Below are 6,000 nucleotides of genomic sequence, written 5' to 3' on the forward strand. Positions count from 1 at the left end.
GAAATAATTACAGGTAAAGTGATATACTGTTAGAAGTGTGCTTCAAATACATATGCCTATGACTGATTCATGTTGATATATGGCAGAAACCAACACAATATTGTAAAGTAATTAATTATCCTCCAGTTAAAAATAAATAAATTTTTAAAAGTAAAAAACAAGTTTGCTTCAAAATAATCTGAAGGCATGTGGTTTCAGGAAAAGGTAGATGAAACAAAATTGACTGTCAGTAAGTGTTGAAAGTGGGTGATGGGAACATTTGACTTATTATAATGTTTTCTGTATTTTTATATACACGTGCAAATTTTCACATGTATATATATATGAATTCTTTATATATTTTGAGTGGTAACCTCTTATCAGATATGATTTACAAATATTTTCTCCCATTTTATAGCTTTCCTTTTCACCTTGTTAATTGTTTCCTTTGCTTTATTGAAGGAAGACCAAAGTCAAGGAGCTTACCACCTGTTTTCCTTTAGGAATTTTATGGTTTCAGTCTTATGTTTAAATCTTTAATTCAGTCTGAGTTAATTTGGTGGTATGCTGTAACATAGTGGTCCAGTTTTATTCCTTTGCATGGAACTGTTCAGTTTTCCCAACACAGTCTGTTGAAGACACTGTCCTTTCCTGCACTGTATATTCTTGTCTCCATTGCCCTAAATAAATTGGCCGTATACACATGGGTTTATTTCTGGGCTCTCAATTCTGCTCTGTTGATCTTTGGTTTTGGCATAAGATAGACACGTAATGTGTTGATTATAGATCTTTGTAATACAGTTTGAAATCAGAGCACATGATACCTCTAGGTTTGTTGTTCTTTCTCAAGATTGCTTTGGCTATTTGGTGCATGTGTGTGTGTTTTAGCTCCATAAAAGTTTTTTAATTGTTTTTTCTATTTCTGTGAAAAAATGCCACTAAAAATTTTATAAGGGTTGCATTGAATCTGTAGGTTGCTTTTGGAGAAGGAAATGGCAACCCACTCCAGTACTCTTGGCCTGGAAAATCCCATGAATGGAGGAGCATGGTAGGCTACAGTTCACGGGGTCGCAAAGAGTCGGACACGACTGAGCGACTTCACTTGGGTAGTATAGACATCTTAAAAGGATAATTATTTGTGTCGTCTTCAGTTTTTTTCTCATAATTTTTGGTGTACGTGTCTTTCACTACCTTAGTTAAATTTATTCCTAGTTATTTTATTGTTTTTGATGTAATTGTAAATCATCCATTCAGCTGCTCTGTTTTATGATTGGAGAATTCAATCATTTACATTTAATTATTGATAGATATGTACTTATTTCCATTTTATTAACTGTTTTGTTGCTGTTCCTTTTCTGTTCCTCTCTTCCCTTGCTTTTTTTTGTGATTTGATGGTTTTTCTGTAGTGGGATGCTTGGCTTCTTTCTCTTTTGTTTATTTACTACAAGTTTTTGCTTTGTTATGCTTTGTTATGCTTACAAATAACAACTTACAACAGTATTTTTTAAGCTGATAGCAACTTAAGTCTGAACACATTCTGGAGGTCTACATTCTTATTCTACACTGAGCCCTGCCCCCGCCCCACCACCATCTTTTGCTTTTGATGTCACATTTTACATTTTTTACCTTGTATTTCCCTTTAAAATATATTGTAGTTACAGTAATTTTTACTACTTTTGTCTCTTAACCTTCATACTAGCTTTGTTAGAAACTAACCACCACCTTTACAACATTAGATTATTCTGAATATTACTGTACATTTACCTTTACCAGTGAGATTTACACTTTCATGTATTTTCCTGTTGCTCTTTAGCACCATTTTGTTTCATCTTAATGATGAAGATGAAGGACTCTCTAGTGATGATAAGTTCCTTTAGGTTTTGCTTTCCTGGAGGAATCTTTACTTTTCCTTTAGTTCTAAGTGACAGCTCTGCTGATAAAGGATTACTCGTTGGGAAGTTCTTTTTTTCTCTTTCAGCACTTAAATAGATATTAGGCCATTTTCTTGGGCCTGCAGTTTCTGTTAAAATCTACTGATGATCTTATAGGGGTTCCCTTGAATGTGACAAGTTGTTTTTCTCTTGCTTATTTTAAGACTCTATCTTTGTTTCTTTGTTTAACTTTGATAATTTAATTATAATGCATCTTGGTATTGCTCTCTAGGGTTCATCATTTTTGGAACTCTCTGAGCTTCCTAAATCTAGATTTCTGTTTCCTTTTCCAGGCATGGGAAGTTTTCAGCTACTATTTCTTCAAATAAGTTTTCTTCCCCCTTTTCTCTCCCCTTCTTCTGGGATCCCTATAATGTAAATATTGGTCTGATTGATATTGTCCCATAAGTTCCTTAATCTTACGCTATCTTTTTTTTCCCCATTGCTTGGGTAAGTTCCACTTTCTTGTTCGTTGGTTCTTCTTCATCTAGTCTGCTGTTGAACACCTCTACCTCTAGTGTATTTTTCAGTCCAGTTATTACATTCTTGGAGAAGGAAATGGCAGCCCACTCCAGTATTCTTGCCTGGAAAATCCCATGGACCGCGGAGGCTGGTAGGCTACCGTTCATGAGGTCGCAAAGAGTCGGACACGACTGAGCGACTTCACTTCACTTCATTACATTCTTCAGTCCCATAATTTCTATTTGGGTCTATCTTACATATTCTTTAAAAAAAAAACTGATTTTTTGTTTTTTCAAAAGAGATGACTTATTGTATACATTACATTCAGCCATGGCTGAGAACAGAACAGGTCCAGGACAAAGGACCAAAATGTCCTTTGATATGAGCAAGGTGGGCCTCTCCAAGGTGGTCTAGGTGATTGGGGTGGCCATAGGTGTTCTAGACCCATTAAGACAAGTTCTAGACAGTAGGCATTGCAGTCCAGTGATTCGTACCAGCAACCCTGGCCTCTGGCTTCCTTGTTTCTGCTCCTCTGGCTTGCAAGGTGTGCACATTTACTTGAACCTCTGCCTCTTTCTTTGGTACTTCAGCCTGCACATTTGCTTCTTCTTCCTCTTCTTATGACTCTAGGGCTGGAAGCTATATTTTCTGTCTTTTTGTTGACATTCTCACTGTGTTCATCCATTCTTCTCCAGAATTTGGTGAGCACCTTTATGATCATTATTTTGAACTCTTTATAAGATAAATCACTTATTCTTATTTCATTAATGGCTTTTTTTTGAAGTTTTACCTGGTTCTTTCTTTTGGAACTTATTTCTGGTTTTTCATTTTCCTTGACATTCTGTGTTAGTTTCTATGTATTAGATAAAAGAGCCCCTCTCTTTGTCTTGGAGTAATCTTGTGTAGTGGATGAGCCTTATCATTTGACCTTTCCCTCTTTTAGTTTTCTCTTAAAACTTTGTGATTGTCCAAGCAGCCTATTTTATTTTTTGTAGCTCCCAGTAGTTGAGGGTATGTCAAGACCTGTCAGTACCCCAAAGGGACAGGTCTCATTCGGTACCTAGATTCAGGATGATTGAAAGCTAGACCCCCAGGTAGCAGCTTCTAAAGCAGGCAGACAGATACAGACCCGTGGAACTGCAAACATAAGTCCCACCGGCCACCAAATCCAGGTGATCTGGAGATGTTCTCTGGGTGGTAGTCACAAAAACCGAGGCAACAGAGGAGTATACCAGTTCCTTTCAGGAGATACTGGTAACCTGGAGCAAGGTAAAGAGAATGAAAAATGGTATCCACTGACCTCCATCCCTAGAGCATGAGGAGGCTCCTAAGTGTGTATCAAATTAGAAGTCTGCCCGTAAGGTTGAAGCTCCAGAATAAGCAACAGGTCTCTTTCACAGCAAGTGTGAGAGCGTGTTTCAGACTGCTTGTCTGCTTAGAGCCCTGGGCACGGTAGCCAGCCCAGAACTGTTTTGTCATTTGTTACAGTCCCAGGGGACAAGGAACACAAGCGCCACTGGCCATAGAGCTGGGCAATCAATGGCAGCCCCTGGGCAGCAGCCACGAAAACCAGGGCAGCAGATACGTGTGCTCATCCCGCTCCAGGAGAGCGGCAGTCTGGAGCGTGGCAGAGGGGCAGAGGGGCAGCATGAAGAGAGTGCCCACACTTGGGCGTCTCTGCGGAGGATTACAGTGGACCCTCACACGTGTGGGTTTCAGAAGCCTGCCCTTCAGGACACCGCTATCAAGATAAGCTAGTAGGCTGCTTTCACAGTAGGACTCGGCGCCTCAGTCTGTTGCTTCTCGTGCCCAGGGAGTGGTAGCCAATTAGGAACATTTTCTCCATTGGTTACATGCCTGTGGGACCTGCTAGTGTAAGCCTGACGGGTCACCAAAGCCAGTCAGCCTCAAAGGTGTCCCTGGTGGCAGCCGTGAAAAGCAGCGTTCAAGGAGGGGACAAGCTCCTTTCCTGGAGACACCAGAAGCGGACGTGAGGCAGAAGAGAGCAGAGAGGACACCCGCCCGTGTCCAGCCCCAGAGAGAAGCCCAACAGGTGCCTGCCGCTCAGGTCAGTGTTTTAAGGGAAGCAAATAAAGGTTTATCACAGGACGGCTCAGCACCTCTCAGTTGGCAGCCTCTGTGCTGTTCTCTGGGTGAGTCTGAACACAAATGGCCCTTAAGAGTCATTTCTCTGTTCACTATCTCCTTGTATGTATCACAGACATGAGCCCCATTGGTTTTTCAAAGCTAGATATTTGGGGAGCTCATCTGTAAGATGCAGATCTTAAAAACTGGGGTGTTCAATATGGGGTTCAAACCCTTCATTCTTCAAGGTGGTGGTGGTGGTTTAGTCGCTCGGTCGTGTCCGACTCTTGTGACCCCATGGACTGTGGCCCGCCAGGCTCCTCTGTCCATGGGATTCTCCAGGTGAGAACACTGCTGTGAGTTGCCATTGCCTTCTCTAGGGGATCTCTCCAACTCAGGAGCAGAACCCAGGCCTCCTTCATTGCAGGCAGAGTATTTACCAACTGAACTATGACCGAAGCCCCAAATGAAGACATTAGGAAAAGAATTCGTATTAAGAAGAATCTCCAAATTTTGAGTTTCCTCCCAATTCAGGGTTTTCTGTGTAAGGGGTGGGGCTTATGGTAAGATTATGTCTTAACCTCTCCTACCTGCTTCAGTGTGGGTTTTTTCACTCATTTACCTGAAGTGTAGGAGTTTCTCAGCCTACTTTTAGGTAATTTCCCAGAGGAAATTATTCCAATTGTAGCTGTAGATTTGATGTATTCATGGGAGGCGGTGAATTCAGGATCTTCCTATATTGCCATCTGGAGCCCCATGAGTTTGGCTTTTGTAGATTCCACATAAAAGTGAGATCATAATAGTATTTGTCTTTCTCCGTCTGACTTATCTCACTTAATGTCCTCAAAACCCATACATATGGTTACAAATTGCAAAGTTTCTTTTTGTTTTTTAAGGTTGAATAATATTCCATCATATACATGTCACATTTTCTTTATCCAATGTTGATGCGCATTTAGGTTGCTTCCATATCTTGACTATTGTAAATAAGGATGTAATAAATATGGAATGCATATGCCTTTTCAATATCCTATTTTCAATTCCTTTGGGTATATACTCAGAAGTGGAATTGCCGGGTCATGAGGTTTTTGTCTTGAAAGGATGTTGTATTTTGTCAAGTGTTTTTTTCTTTATCTAGGGGAATGAACAAGTGATTTTTATCTTTCATTCTTTTAATATGATGTGTTACTTATTGTTTTACATATGTTGAAACATTCTTGCATATCAGTGATAAATGCTACTTGCTCATGTTGCATAATCCTTTTAGTATGTTTTTTAAATCAGTTTGCTATTTTGTTGAGAATTTTTGCATCTATGTTTATCAAGAATATTGATCTAAGAGTTTTATTATGGTGTTCTTATCTGGCTTTGGTGTCAGGGTAAAGCTGGCCTTGGAGGATGAGTTTGGAAGCATTCCCTCCTCTTCATGTTTTGAAAGAGTTTGAAAATGATTGACATAAATTCTTCTTTAAATGTTTGGTAGAATTTGCCAGTGAAACTCTCTGGTTCTGGGGTTTTCTGTGTTGGGAGGTTTTGATTATCA

Source organism: Muntiacus reevesi, chromosome 12, assembly GCF_963930625.1.
Source record: "Muntiacus reevesi chromosome 12, mMunRee1.1, whole genome shotgun sequence".
NCBI lineage: Eukaryota > Metazoa > Chordata > Mammalia > Artiodactyla > Cervidae > Muntiacus > Muntiacus reevesi.